This window comes from Sipha flava, unplaced genomic scaffold (assembly GCF_003268045.1).
Source record: "Sipha flava isolate LNK unplaced genomic scaffold, YSA_version1 52707_pilon_pilon, whole genome shotgun sequence".
NCBI lineage: Eukaryota > Metazoa > Arthropoda > Insecta > Hemiptera > Aphididae > Sipha > Sipha flava.
This window is the reverse complement of record NW_020273503.1, coordinates 35,060-51,921: the sequence shown is the minus strand read 5'-3', so window position 1 is coordinate 51,921 and position 16,862 is coordinate 35,060.

Genomic DNA, 16,862 nt, shown 5'->3' with positions numbered 1-16,862 from the left:
TCTAAAGTGGTTATCAAATTATCAAACTAAAAGCCCGCTCTCTTTTGAAATATTTTCATACATTTATCAGAATTTAATAACATGGTTATTTTGTTATAGTTAATTTTTTTAATAAGATATGAACAAATAAATAATGTACATAATGTATAAGCATAATGTTAATAGCAACTGATAATAATGTAATACTGTAATAGGAATTGCAAAAAAATTAGTCATTATTTACTGTATAGTAATATATATATATATATATATGGGTTTTATAATCCCCATAATAACAAGAAATCTAAATTATGTCTATAAATAACTTTTTTTTGTAGGCGTGTTATAATTGTGACAATCGGTAAACACTAAACACGTTTTATTGTTATTCGTTATGATGTATAATTCATGATTAGGTATAATCATCAAATATTTACAGGTCTTTTTTTTAAATACCAATAATAAAATTATTTATTAATGTTTTACATAAAATCCTTATATTTCAAAAGTTTTCTTATCTGAAATATTATTATTTTTAACATTTTTTTATTTTATGGATAAATCATCAATAAATATTAGAAGATTTTTAACTATTAACATTATTATTAATTATTCTAAAATTTTTTGATATTCTTAGATTATTATAAGGTAAAGCACATATTTATAATTATTGTATATCTATGAAGTAAAGTGATCGGATTAAAATCCTATGAAAGTGGAACAGACCTTCCAATGTACTACCTACTGAAACCACCAACCGCAGGTCTCTAACCTTAAAATTATATAATAGTGTATATTTTAAAAATTTTAATACTGAATAATGATATAACAAGTGGTAATTAACAAATCAATGTTTAAACTATAAAAAAAATATGAAAGGATATTTGAAATAGGGTATTTGTGACGGTGATGAGTACACTTTTACTTAATTAGTCCTAAGTGATGGTAGGATATCTGGTTGAAAATTGGTATTAACCGCCATAATTGACACTAATTAATGCTAGTAATATTTTTAAAAGAATCGAAACAGGACCAAATTTTTCTCACATTAGTATAATACCAAACTTAAAACTAATTTTTCATTTTTTTAAGAACTGAAAATAACCGAAACAGAAATTTTAGTTATTTTTTTTAAACCGAAAAGAAACCGTAACCCAAATTTTAGTTATTTTAGAATCAGCATCAAAACCGGAACCGATTTTTTTTTTTTCCAGGAACCGTAAAATTCATCAACGTTCCATAATTGTAATTAATTCTTAATTATAAGTTTAATGGCACACGCAATCAAAATCATAATAAAAATAATATGCACCCGAATTGAAAAAAATAGTAGAAGAAGAGTTAAGCGATGGTCAATGCATGTTCAGGAGAAACAAAATTACTAGAGATGCAATCTTCAACTTAAGAATATTGATAGAAAAACAAATAGATTTTAATACTACAATGAAAGTAACGGTCAAAAAAAGAGAGAGTGATAATTAGGAAGGGTGTAAGACAGGTTGTTCACTCTCACTATTTCTGTTTAATATCTATATCGAACAGCATATTAAAGAAATTAGAGAAACACTGCAAAGAAATAAAATATGCATAAAAAATGGGTGGCGAAATAATATCCTTCTTAAGATTCGCTGACGATATTACATTACTAACAAATAATGAGCATGATTTAGAAAAAGCACTGGAAGAAATTATGAGATGCTATAAAATGAAAATTAACTTAACTTAAACTTTTTAACTCTTTTATGCCCAGTCTTTGTAAATTAATATGTCAAACCACATTTTTTGATCATAACGATTTATGCAAAACAAACGCGCAAAAAGCATTTTACGTATCGATTTACATGAGACATTTTCAAGAAATCACTTGAGAATAGTAATTTTTTGGTTTTAAAATAATGATCTAAAAATATTTACAGAAAACCCAGGTTTTGAAGATAGACAAAAAGAATTCAAGAGATTTTTTTTATTTGGCCACTTTATAGAGTACGCCTATACTAGATTCCTCAACCAGTTCAGAAACGTTATGTTTATGTGCTTCGTTTAGGGTTGTCAAACGGCTTACATTCGTTTGAATTGTCCTTCGTCCAACTATACTTTAAATTTTTTGTAAGAAAATCTTACTTTTACAAAAATATTTATTTATATATCATTGATATATTTACCATATATATAAATATTAATTAATATAATGTACGATGAAATCAAAAGTATCAATAATACCACTTAGCAAATTTAATTTATTTCTAGACAATTTGTAAACAGCCATAGAAAATAAAAATTTACATGTTGTCGCTTTGGCTGTTGGTTGATGAACTTAGCTCTAAACAAATATATTATATAAAAATATTGAAGGATTCAATATATATTTAAAAATATTTTTTCTTGCTACGTTTAACTATACTACCAATTTTAAAATTTTTTTTTTTTTTTTATATTTTTCCAAAATCAATAGTGTCGAATTTTCATTGTGTTCGTGTATGTGACAATTAACAACACTTATCTCAATTTTTCAAAATATATATATTTGTTTGATTCTTAACAAGAAAACAAAAATGTACAAACTATAGCGGTTATACCTAGTGGTTGCTTTGAACCAAGGGGTGGATTTAGGAATGGTTCAAGAGGTCAGCTGACCCACAGTTAATATTTGTTGATAAAATAGGCCTCTTGAAGACTTCTTATATTTTTTAAGTGTGTCGACTATAAGTTAAAGTACATTTTGACAAAAAATATGTCATAATTCACCTATCGGCAGTTACTATACTAATTTACTGTTATAATTAGCATAGTTAGAAATGTAACCTATATAAACCGCTTACATATAAATGCAAGTTAAATTAATTTAGTTATATGTATTTATACTCATATTTTATAAAGAAAAATACGGTATTCGTCAATTGCGCCGAATTTGGGACACTACCTGTATAGTAAAAATATATTGCGCCAGTATAAAAAGGGTATTTTTAAACGTATACATATATTATGACGGTATAACAACTATAGAGTTCAAGTAAAAATCATAATGGCTAAAAACAAAAATTAAAATTAAAATCAAACTTATCATTCTACATACTTGGTATTTACACTAATAGTACATTATTTATATAAATATATATATATTTACACTAATCCTACAAATTTTGAAAAGTTCTTAGGTCTATTAATTATGTCTATATTACTATTTACTTTTTTGTCATAAATTTAGAGTTTGGTCTATTTGTGATTATTAAGAGAACACGTATTATGATTGTTGCGTTACATTATTTTTAAAACTTCATAAAAAAACAAAAATATTTGGATGGAGTGAATAAAAATATTTCCCAAACGCTGAGTGAAATGCCTCACAGGCATTTGTTGTTCTTTCGCCTGATATGTTACACGATGACCAAAGATGTAGGGGAAAAGTTGCATTTTTATCAATATATGTATCAATGAGGTAATCGCAAAATGTATTACTCGAATATCGATTGGCTCAATAGATGTATACCTTTTTTCCATCTCATAATTTTTTCATTCTTTTGATTTTCGGCGCAATCATTATAAAGCCGAAAAATAGTAGATTTAGAAATAATATATTAATATCAATAATCTTTAAAGGATAAAGCGGAGTATTTCTTATCAATCTACACTTTAAGAGGTCCCCATTTATATTTTCATATCATTGGGTAAAGAGGAGGAGCTTTAAAATAGCCGAAAATATTGTAACTGATATTATTTCAAACGAAAATATTTTAGCCGACACATATTTTATCCGAACCGCATTTTAGCCGACATTTTTATCATTTGAGCATGGTAATATCATACTGTGGTAATAGTTTATACCACGGTTATAGATAATATGTTATGATAGTATGATAGGCACTAGTCAGAACTGGCGAAACTATGGGCAACCGGGGTTCTAAACTGAAAATTACTTTTATTTAATTTATCTTTTAATACGCATTAACAATCTACAATTTTATAAGTTAATAATTTTATTACAATATTATAAAATCAGGTAATAAAGTTTAAAGTTATAATACAAAATACCTACTTACATTTTATTTAAACTTACTTAAAAACTTAATTTTACTACCACTCAAACTAAGTAAGGAGGAGATCAAAGGCGTCAAAACAGGAGCGTCTAAACACGAGAATGCACCTTAAGCATTCTGTTCATGCGCGTAATTTATTTACCATTATCATAATGTTAGGCTATTACATAGAGTTACTCTTTGGGCGGTTATCAATATATCATATCAAATCACCATAATACGATAATAACATTATTATTATAGTAGGAGTTATGAATCGAACTATTCAAAATTTAACTACATACCTACTTCCTATGTAAATAATATATTGTTATTTTATTTTAGTTGTTAAATAATAATGTTCAGTTTCGTTATAATTTTTTTTTTGTAGTAGTATATTTTTGAGATGTTTAGTTTCAACTCTAGTGTAATTTACTATGCATACATTATATTTTTTCATACGTAGTAACTATAAAATATAATTATAATTATTATAACCATAAACAAATTAATAGATGTGATATGGAACACGTGCGAATCGCAAAATTTCGAATAGGAAAAAGTTGCGAAACAGCATTAGTATCCAGCCATCCAGTATATACGCTCCGTTTATATTTGTTACTATCATTTACTTTGTCTATGTTGATGTTAAATTAAAAAAGTGTTAAATAAAATATCAGTAACACCGTAATAAGTATTCTTGATGAAGTTATAAATCAACTCTAAAATCCTTATATCCTAAAATAGTGTAACCGTGTTGAACTCACAACTTGGCACACTACACTAGTTGGTTTTAATAATTCATATTTGTATTTACTATTAAGATAATGTCATTTATATGTATATTAGATAATATTGAATTTTAATGTTTAAGATGTTTGTGAATTGTATTTTTTAATACTCAATAAAACATTAGTAAATAGCCTTTGTGTAATAAATTTTGATAAAGTCTGGTTTATGAAATGTTCAAATAGGTAATTAGGTAAATGTAAATATAAATAAACATTATTAAAAGCCCTCTCAACATATTAGATAGCAGACTTGGGTAGTATTCCGAATACTGTAATCAGAATACTTATTAAGTATTTCGAATACATTTTAAATATTTTTTTCTGAAAGTATTCAATGAAGAATTTTGAATACTCATAACGAGTATTCTGAATACTGTATTTCGAATACCGTTAAATCTTCTCTCTTTAAATGATTTTATTACTTCTCTATCGTATCTTGTATAAGCTAATATCAGGTATTTATAATTGTTGTAAACCATAAACTTTAACAGTTATGTAATATAAAAATACAATACAATAACATATATTTAGTCTACAATTTCAAATATTTCTGTTGAGTGGACATTTATTATTATTATAGTAAGAAAACTAGAAGAATTTTAAAAGTATTCGGAATACTTTTGAAGTATTCTAAATAATGTATTTGGAATACAATTTGTATAATGTATTTGAATACATATTCGGAATACTATTTTTCGTAAATATTCGAGTATTTATTTTAAATACTTTTAAAAATTATTTTACCCAAGTCTGTTAGATAGTTATTGCTGTTTTGATTTCTTTTTTTCAAATATATCTAGTATGTATAATGATTTATTTACTGAAATGGTCGAAGCACAAAAAAAAAAAAAGTGTAAAATATGTAAGTAATATGTTCAAATTTTGAAAATTTGATTCAAAACTCATATTATTATCGTGTTATAGTGATTTGATATAACAGCCTAATATTATGATAATGGTGTATAAAATACGCGCATGCGCAGATGGTGCATTCCTGAGTTTAAATGTTCCTGCCAAAACATCTTAGATCATGTTATATTCTTATCTATAACCTAATCAGCAATGCGGTATAATATAGTAAAAGATAACATATTTTAGGAGTGTTGGGTAAAATACTGTCGGTTCAAATACGGTTTGGATAAATTACTAGTCATATCATTTATTTTTCGGATGAAATATTTTTCGGCTAGAATACGGATCGGCTGATATATTATCGTCTATTATACGCGCTTCGGGTAAAGAGGTCCACAAATAAGTACATATATGTAAGATTGTCGGAATGTTTTTTTCATGAAATCAAAATACAAATATTGGAAGATTTGTATACCAAAGATATTTTTTTATTTGTTGAGTCTTAATCATAGAAATTAGGACGAAATGTTGAGTGACGTGGTTGAATTTTGATGCTTGGATGCATTCCGTTCGAGGCGCTTTCATCATACAATTGACACTCAAAAATTAAAAAAAAAAAGACACTCAAAAATCCAATGTAACCTGACCAACCGTTGTAATCGGTATAAAATTTCACATCAAATAAGGATCTGATAAAAACTACAGCAACCGGAACACTAGCATTGCGGTCGTGTTTTAATTCTGAATCGAAAGTTTACATTTTGTCGCAGTATACGAAACAAAAAAGGTAGAAGGGAGCGTGTTATGAATTTGGAAACAGTCGGAGCCTGTTTAAAGTGTAAAAAAATGGACCGAGGATGACGGAAAGCCTAAGTTGGCTGGTGTGATGAATATCGACGTTGTGGATACATTGACCAAACAGACGATTATCCGATGCCGTATGACGTTCAATGTGAATTCAATGTAACTGTGGACAAAAAGAAGTGCCATGTTATGTTCAACGCCACGGTCGACGTAGGATGACTGGCAAGTCTGATTAAATGCTTATTGGATCGGAATAATAATTTTTTGCTACAACCTGCGGATGGCTGTAATTTTTTAGGAATTAACAGCGCGAAAGTTGTTGTATTAGGTATTTTTGAAAGAAACTGAAAAATAAACCGTACATTTTTATTTAAAAAAATTTAAATCATATTTTGTATCTCCGTGTTGGTATTTGTTTCAAAACTACAGTGGAACCTCGATAAGTCAAAATTCAAAGGAAATGCAATAATTTTTTTCGACTTATCGAGGTTCGACTCACTAAAGTTTTCGAGTTACCAAGGTCTTAGAAAAAAAATTCGACTTAAAGAGTTTTTAAAATGTACTCGTATGTATTAAAGTTTTTAGTAGCAACTAGCAATCAGTGCCGGCGCTAGGTATTGCGGGGCCCTGGACATTAGCCTTTAGGATATAAAATTTCAATGTGTCTCACGGTATTAAGATGATAATTTAAAATCACAGGGGCCCTTTAACAAGCACGGGACCCTGGACAAATATCCTATTTGTACTCCCCTAGCACCGACACTACTGGCAATGCCGATACAAATGAAAAAATATTGTTGTGTGCGAGATTGTATTAACTAATGTTAATACATACGATAATAAACACAAGAAATGCAATCAATCAATCAATGCGAAGAATCATCGGAACGTTTAGACAAATGATTATAAAGCTATCCGTCATTATTCGTCTTTATTCGGAGCACAACATGTTCGAGATATCTATAGTTTTTTTTTTCGAGTAATTGAGGTTTACGCAAGGGAACAGAATTTTTTTCGACTTATCGTGGTTTCACTGTAATATGATTTGTTGTTTATTCTGAATTTATATTATTGTTTAATAATTACATATTCTATAATTTGTAAATTATAGCAAATTGTAAAATTTTATAGTCAATAAATTCAACAATATTTTTTGCATAACAATCAGGGCTTTAATAATAACCAATAGTAAAGAATTATATAATATTTACATTTACATTTTACGATCAACATGTTAAAATTATAAACCAATAAATACTGAAATTTTAAGTAATTTAAAAATATAACGCGGGCCAGATAAAAAAGTACGGGGGCCATCAATTGTACATATCTGGTCTATATTTTACCAATCGACAATAATTCCTTATCACATAATCGGAAACGAGTGTGTCGATATTCGACTCACACGGGCGACATTCTTACCACACGAACCTAACCACGGTTACGCCATTACCAGCCACGGTTTTTTCCACGACTGTTTCATCGGTCGTACCGTACGCCGTTGCTCTCTCCCGTTTTCGTCCGGTGTCGCTTGTGAAGAAAAAACGTTTCGTTGCCTTGCATTCTTTTCTGATGTTCTTTTTTTGTTAATCTTTATTATTAATAAACTATTATTTCTAAAGTTGCGATTATATTTCTTATTCATTTGAGGCCTTAATAGCTCAAAACAGTATAATCACTACACGAATAATGACCTGTATAACTACGATAGATAATTTGGTGTGGAGCACTGTGGGACTGAAAAGTCTGAAACACACCACGACTTGATTGTGCTTCATCGAACTCGAGTATCTATGCCTGATATAGAGAATGCCCAAAAAGTCAATCCCTTAGATTTTCAAAAGAAGCCCAAACAAAAGAACAAGAATAAACCTCCAGTACTATTTAAAAACATCAAAACGCTTCCCTTGATGTTTAAACTTACAAAAAGAAATGAAATCTCAACAATAATCTACGGTGAAAAAATGTTAAATTTCAGAACACTTCCGAATAAAATCGGCTATAAATTTCAATAGTTTCACTCTAGAGTTTATTTATTGTCTTCTCCATTCTGACTTCTTTAACTCATTATACTGACGCATAAATATCAGTATCATATACACACACATTGAATTTACATTGGTTATTTGAACACTAGTAAATAAACATAAGAAAATAAATGGGTTCTAGATCAAGACTATTGAAGTAGTAATATATATTATGTTGGCCGAGTGTTTTGTGCTTTATTCAAAACTAGTCAAGGGTTAAGCAATAGAAATAAAAGATCCCTGTTGCTCATGAATGTAGGAGTGAAGTGAGTTAATGGACTAAAGAGAGAGCAAACTTGGCCAGAACATATATAGATATCATTACTTTTTTTTATGCCGAATGTTATAGTCGTACTCATAGGCGCAACTAGGGGGGGTGCTTGGGGAAGCTATAGCACCTCCAGGCTCAAATTTACCACCCCAGTTAAAAAATTAGTAATTAAAAAATTGTTAAAAAATAGTGTTTTTTCTTATTTCATGTAGTTTCATTTAGTTTTATTTGATGTTTTTATTAGAAAGATGAATTGTTCATGACTATTAGTTAAAATTACATCATCAGTAATACTTGAAAAATATTCCGCTAGTCATCGCAAGTTAATACTAGTGTAGATTGCATAATATTTTTTTAATTTGTGTATTTCTTAGTATTGTATGACCTGAATAAAATATAATATAATGAAATCAATAGATATGTTACAATTTATGCTTGTTAATATTTATAAATTAAAATATTAGTGTATGTGTGTTATTATGGTACATTTAATGATTAAATTGAGATATGATACTTGGGGTTAATGTGAGCTACGTAATTTCAGTACTCCCAATATTTGTGCTCTAGTTGTGCCTATGGTCGTACCATCAAAGTTAGACGTTATTCAAATCATCAGGATTATAAATATTTATCAGTGTATTTAATATATTTTAAATGTAGTTTTACAATAATAAAAACTATTTTATTTATAATTATTTTTTTTTGCATTGTGGGACATTCAGGCTTTTCGCTGCTTCTAATAATCCTTTCCACACGTTACGGTCATTAACGGTCTCAATATCTGCAGTTCCGTCTGTCATCCTTATATCTGCATTGACTCTATCTTGCCACCGTTCTCGAGGTCTTCCCCTGGAGCGCTTGCCAGCTGGTTTTTTTTTATCAGTACCTCACGAATTATACGTGACCGGCCCATTCTAAACGCTTGGAATTCAAGAAGCATTTAATTCTTGGTTTATTGTACAGAGATTCCAAAATGGTATTTTTTTCTCCTTTCATAGACCCTAGTTGTTTCAATTCTGACAGGACCGTATATTTTTCTCAGTACTTTTCTCTCGAAGATAAGAAGTTTCTCCTCATCCCTTTTAGTCGTTGACCACGTCTCACAAGTATACATTACTATTGGGCGTAAATATGTTATATACATTTTTTCATTTTTTCCTTTGTCGCCCATGAAAGCATTTTTGAGCTTAATAATTTATTCATTGAGAAGTATGCTCGGTTCGCCGAGATAATTCTAAGTTTAACTTCATTATGCATGTAATTTTTATAGTTGATATTAACCCCCAAGTACTAAAAATCATCGACCTGTTCGAAAATGTATGGTCCGACTATCAGATTATTCTTAGGCGTGTGACGTGTCATTAGCATATATTTTGTTTTTGCTTCATTAATTATGAGAACCATCCTCCGAATAGATGCAATTAATTTTTTCCACAGTGTGTCCGACCACCTGGTGACTATTTCCTAGTATAACAACGTCATCCGCATACGCCAGCATTGTTATATTTTTATAAGGCTATCGGTCTTCTCCTACATCTATAACTAGTTGTTCAAGAGCAAGTTAAACAAAATGTGAAAGTGGGCATCTCCCTGTTTTAACCCCGATTTTATTTCAAAATGGGGGGATAGCTCCCCCCTGCCATTGAACTTTGCAGAATGTGTTTGAGTTGCATATTTTAATGATTTTTATTAATTTATTTGGGATACCTAGATTCGTTAACGCAATCCATGAATGATCTCTATTTATGGTATCATAGACTTGCTTAAAATCAACGAAAACCATGTGGAGCTCTTTATCGTATTCGTAATATTTCTCCATAATTTGTCTGATAGTGAATATGTGGTTTGTGGTTGATTTGCCTCTTATAAACCCGCTTTGGTATTTTCCAATGATATCAGTTGCATATTTTTCCAACCTTTTGAGAATTGTCAGAGACAGATCCTTATAACTTGTATCCACAAGGGAGATTCCTTGGTAGTTTTCGACTTCAGTTGGATCTCCCTTTTTGAAAATCGGACAAATGATTGCTATATTCCAGTCCGTTAGTACTTTTTTCTTTAGTCCTTACGTTATAAATTAACTTGTGTATTTTAGTTATTAATTGTTTGTTTACCAGTTTAATTAACTCCGAATTGATGTTATTATCTCCAGGAGCTTTGTTGTTTTTGAGAGTATTTATTATGGTCTTAACTTTATTTAATGTAGGTTTTAAGATCTCTGGTTCCGCTGTATAATAGATTCTTTTTTCGTAGGTTATGATTTTATCCCCCATATTGTTTAAAATTCTCTTAAAAAAACTCCATGAAATGTAGGGCAATTTTCTTAGTGTCTGTTATAAAGTTTCCATGTTCGTCCTTCATTATTGACGCTCTTGCTTTGTAAATTTGACTTACAGACTTGCACTTTTCAAAGAATAATCTAGGCTCCTTTTTTGAATGTTTCTATATCTTCTATTAGTTTCTTTTCTGCTGCTCATTTATTCTGTTTTAATATTTTACTTGCATGATATCTTGCCTTTTGATATTCTTGTATGTTCTCCTATGTATCGCTCTGTAACATGTTAATTCTGCATAAATTACGCTTCTTAACTGCTTCATGACTTTCATTATTAAACCACTTATTATTTTTTCTTCGATTCCGAGACTTACAAGTTTTCCGTGGCTTTATTCACTGTTTCCCTGATCTTAACCTAACCAGGTAGTGGTCGGAATCACTATCTGCTCCTCTATAGCTTCTGACATTGGTTATGCATGTTTTATGTCTTCTATTAACGATGACGTGATCTATTTGGTTCTTAGTTCTTGTATCAGGAGATATCCACGTATACTTAAAAATATTCTTTCTCGAGAAAAAACGTGCTGCTTACCACCAAGTCTTTCGATGATGCAAAATTTATTACCCTTATACCATTATTATTTGATATTAAATGCAAGCTTTCTATCCCTATAACCGATCTGTATAACGGCGCCCTTCCGATTTGGATGTTTAAATCCTCTGTTAGTATTCTTATGCAATTTTTGAGTTGGGTGTCATATATTCTTTCCAGCTTTTCGAAAAATTTCTTTTTTTATGTCATTACTATCATCTTCAGTTGGGGCATAACAATTTACTACTATAATATTCCATAAATTTCCTTCCAATTTTAAAACGCATAGGCTATCGCTGACTAATGTAAAGCCTTTTACATGTGGTAGTATTGTATCAATAATTATGAAACCCACTCCACGTTCACATCCACTGTAAAAAAATTGTATAATTTTCTGATTTCACACTGCCATTGCTGGGCCATCGTACTTCTTGTAGTGTTACAACTGGTAGTTTGTACTTTTGTATCTGGTCTGTGAAAATTTTCAAAGCACCTGGCTTAAAAGGAGATCTTATGTTCCATGTACCGATCTTAATTCATTGCTGTTCTTTTTTTCGTTTTCCAATTCGTGTTCCAAGATGACTATCCCGAGGCTTATTTAAAAGATTCACAACAAGTCGATTTTTTACGTGGATGGGTTGTTAGCCCGTTGCTCAACCCCCAACCTGGAGGACCAGACTACCCCAACCAATTAAGGTTAGGGAAGGGCTACTGTAGAGTATTGACTAAGGTGTTCTGTGCGTTAGGAATGTCACTTTCCCGACGCCATCATTTTATTTATTTTAAATTATCAAAAAATGCATAATATTATTTTGACACATGCTTAGTGTCGCAGCTAATAGAGAAATATAATATTAGAATATAGTCAAAACTCATCAACGCTTTTCCTTGTCCTGAAATGGTTCGTGTAGAAATATTGTTAGTTTTAGTTAAAACTTAAGTGCTAATTACTTATTATAATTAGCATCAAATTAAATATTGTATAATCAAAGTTAAATGATGAGATTCTGTGGTTAAATCATTATTACCGATAAAAAAATATTTACCTGAAAAGTATATTTCTTCTATTGGAGTGACATCTGGGTAACTGTTATTACTTGCTGAATATGTTTGAATTTCAATCCATTTCTCTATAAAACATTTTACAAATATACAATGGTTAAAATAAAGTAAAATTATTTTAATATATTATTCGAGCAACTTTTCAATGTATCATATCATCATATAACTTTATGATTACTGTTCATCGATTATATTATATACTATTATCAGTGGCGTATTTTCAACTTTTTTTTTTAGGGGAGGAAATCCAAAAAATTTTAATTCTAAAATGGAACAGGTATTGATACTAGAAAGAATTTATTGATTTATAGAAAATTATAAAAAATAGTAAATTGTTATCAATAGATATTAAAAATTGCATTGATGGTTTATTAATAAGTATATTTATTTTAAAATAATTTTTACAGTTTTAAAATATAAAATATAATCGCCTTTTTTTTTTATTAAGTTCTTAAGTAAATAAATTAATATTTTACTATCTTTAATGTTATTAATTAATTAAGTAAATTGAAACGTTTCATGTTCTCTGTTTATAATCGTGACATCATTATTCATTACTTATCATTATATTTTTTGTTCCGAAAAAATATTTTATTGATAGTCCATCGCATGGACGACCGTCTCCCCTTGAATTCGTATTAAGGAATTTATTATAATATAATGTGAGACGTATTATGTGAGATATACAATTCAAATTTTTTTAATGTGGACTATTTTATAATAAAATCAAATTACGCGTGTCTGTAAATACTGAATTGGGCTTTTTGTCGGGTCCATACTTAGTGAAAAATAAAATAAAATACAAACGTAACTTTCAAAACACAGGCAGATGTAAAAAAATAACTAAACAAAAGTTGATTCTAAGTGGATCCAGTATTAGATTAAAAAAGAAACCACAAATATTAAGGATTCACCTGATTTAAATATTACCAAAATTTTACTTGTAAATTTTAAGCCGGAATTAAAGAAAAAAATTGAGTCATCCACCCATTAGAAGTAAGTCTAAATACGCCCCTTGTCTATCATCTATAAATATTGAATATTTAAATATACAGGTAACCATAATTTTTTAAATATTATTAAGTCGGCAAATTTGATCAGTTGCCCCGTCTTTTCAAAAGTTGAAATGACGTCTCTGTGTGTGTGTGTGTGTGTGTGTTGTGACGCCATATGGTGATATAAATTTATTTTTATTTTTAGACACACTTTTATTTTGTAAAGAAGTTTCACTTCAAAAAAATTAGATCATTAAATATTGAAAATATAAAAAAATTAGCCGCCCGGGACAACAGAACCCTGTAACTACCCCTTAAATACGCCTCTGAAATATATTTAATCTATGATTGTAAATAGTATATACAACTAACAAAGTCGCAATTGATACAATTATAATACACTTACGTGGACATGGATAAAATAAAAATAATAATAAAATAAATTTTATTTTCGTGAAAATATCGGTCATCACTCATCACTAATAAATAAAACGTATGGAAAATTTATAAATTTGTATTATAACGCGTAGAACCTGTTTTAGTTTGAGTGCTGCAGTTCAAGCGGTTCAATTTACCAATCAGTTCCTGACTTCAGAGCCGTAGAAAAAATTGCGACCGGTGTTTATTTTCAAAGATAAGATTACATACTCATATCATCCAATGCAATAAGGTAAAATATGAATTCAATTTTTGTTTTCACTTTTTATTAATGTGGGTATTTATACTTTATAGATTGAAGATAAGGAATGTTAAATGGCGACAAAGACGACAAAATATTTTAAAAGCTTTTTTATACTTTTTTTAATATCGTATTAATTAATGATTATTTTTATATTTATAATACATTTCATATATTTGTACATAATTTTAGACAACATTTTAAGTGAATATTTAATTACATATTTAAAAATAAATATATATTTTATAGCATATTACAGCATTTTTTAGAAGCATATTTTGAGGAATGTAATATTATTTGTATTTATAACTATTAGGGTAACAATAACTAACAATGCAACTATTGTGAAATAAATTATTATCTACTATTTTACCTGTACCTATTATTTCTATAGTAACAAAATTTAAAAGAAATTGAATATTGCCAAAATGTAATTTTTTTAATTTACCTAATTATTAATTGTATTACAAACAATGTAGTTACTTAATACTTATTAAGGTTTAAATGACATTGTGATTTATTTTTATTAATATTTCGCTGCAAAGTACCTATTAGTACACAGTCATCAATAATCATTTTTTTTTTTAATGGAATGTTTAAAAATTGTATCGGAAAATGGTCAGCATCTTCTTGTAGTAGCCTATTGCATTCATAGACCGAAAACGAGGTAAAAAAGTGTACTTATGAATATTTTTTTTGATATAAATACTAAAAGGTTAACTTGTTTGAAAAAATTATATTCCACGATGATAGGAAACGATATTATTCTAATTTTGTAGGTGCATTAAAACAGTTGATTAACTCTTTCATTTGGAACTCATTTAACGTGAAGAATGGCAAACTTAAAAAATAAAATTACTGATTTGCAAAATGGATATCATTGAACCAATTGTCTGTCGGAGAACTAGGAAATCATCAATATATTAGGTTTATTAAATTTGAGAACAAATGCGATTTGTACGGTAAATTAATAATGTAATTATATAGAATATAAGATTAAACTTTTAAAAAAGTATTTTAAATCTCTATACTATACTAAGAATACACGCAAAAGTTATTTAAAATACTGTAATGTATTCGGAACATCACCAAAGTCTGCTATTTGACAATAATTCAAATGGATTATATAAAGCTCCTTCTGGCCCCTTAAATCCGCCACTGGTGTTACTGCCCACCTTAGGGCTTAGACTTTATACGGTCGATTTTTAAGGGGTTTGATATAGATAATTTACAATACTTTCGAAAATATTGACTATCTACTTTGGATCCCAGGATTTTACATTCCGGAATTATACGTTCCGGACAAATACGGTTTTCAAATTTTTGCTTTCCGGCGATTTACGGTCCGGACTAATACGTTTTGGAGAAATACGGTCCGGATAAATACGTTCCGGGCGAATACGGTTTTCAAATTTTTAATTCCGGCGATATACGGTTCGGATAAATACGTTCCGCCAATTTATTTTCCGGAATTGCACGGCCTTCCGAATATGAAGGTCATGTAACAATAATTGCAAAATAAAAAAAATAAACTAATATTTATCATAAACAACTTTACAGCATAACATTGATACATTATCTCAGACGCTGGTCACGGGGAATTAGGAATTCACGTTGTTCGATAACGATTTTAATTATTTATAAACTACTTCAGTAGTACAGTGCAGAGTAGTAGGTACTTAAACTAAAATTATAATGCTAACTATATTACTGTTTCATTATAGCCGTATTCAGTGTTGTTATTTACAATATCGTGGCACTCTATTGGATAACTTTTCTTAGTATATTTACTAGGAAGTTATTATTAAAGTTATGATTCTTGCTAAATATCATGATCAAATGACAAAAAACGTCTCACTAAATCTATAACTCACCCACCCGCCCCTTTAAAATTATCGAACAATTGCCCTTCAATTCATGGATTACATGCCACTGACCCCGGTTGTGTTAGATGCTTCATCCACAAGTACTGTAATAGTTTATTTACTCTATTGACAATTTTAGTAAGTTAAATAGTATTACAAGTTTTTATTATGTCCTTTTGATTTGGACATTTGTGTATTTAATAAGACCAGGGGTGGACTGGCATGGCGGGACACCGGGACAAATCTCGGTGGCCGTTACAATAATAGATTAAATGGCCTGATAATATTTTAGAAATTAAAAATATAGTATGATATTTTAATTGACAGAAATGGGGAAACATGTGAATTTTTGAAAAAAAAAAACTTAATTATGTAAAAAAGGAAATACTTTAAGAGTTAATTTTAATATATAGGTATTATATTAAAATGTGTACACTGTATCTATAAAAAAAAATATCTTATATATTAGTTATAATTTTATATATCTACATAAAATATTGAAAGTATTTTTTAAATAATAAAGGTTTTTTTTATCATTATTATTTTTTTATGCATACTTATGACCAAATCGTTGGTCCCCTGTTAATTTTTAGCCTAGCAAAAAAAAATTCCGAGCGTGAAATATTAACTCAGTCCACCCCTGAATACAACCGGGAC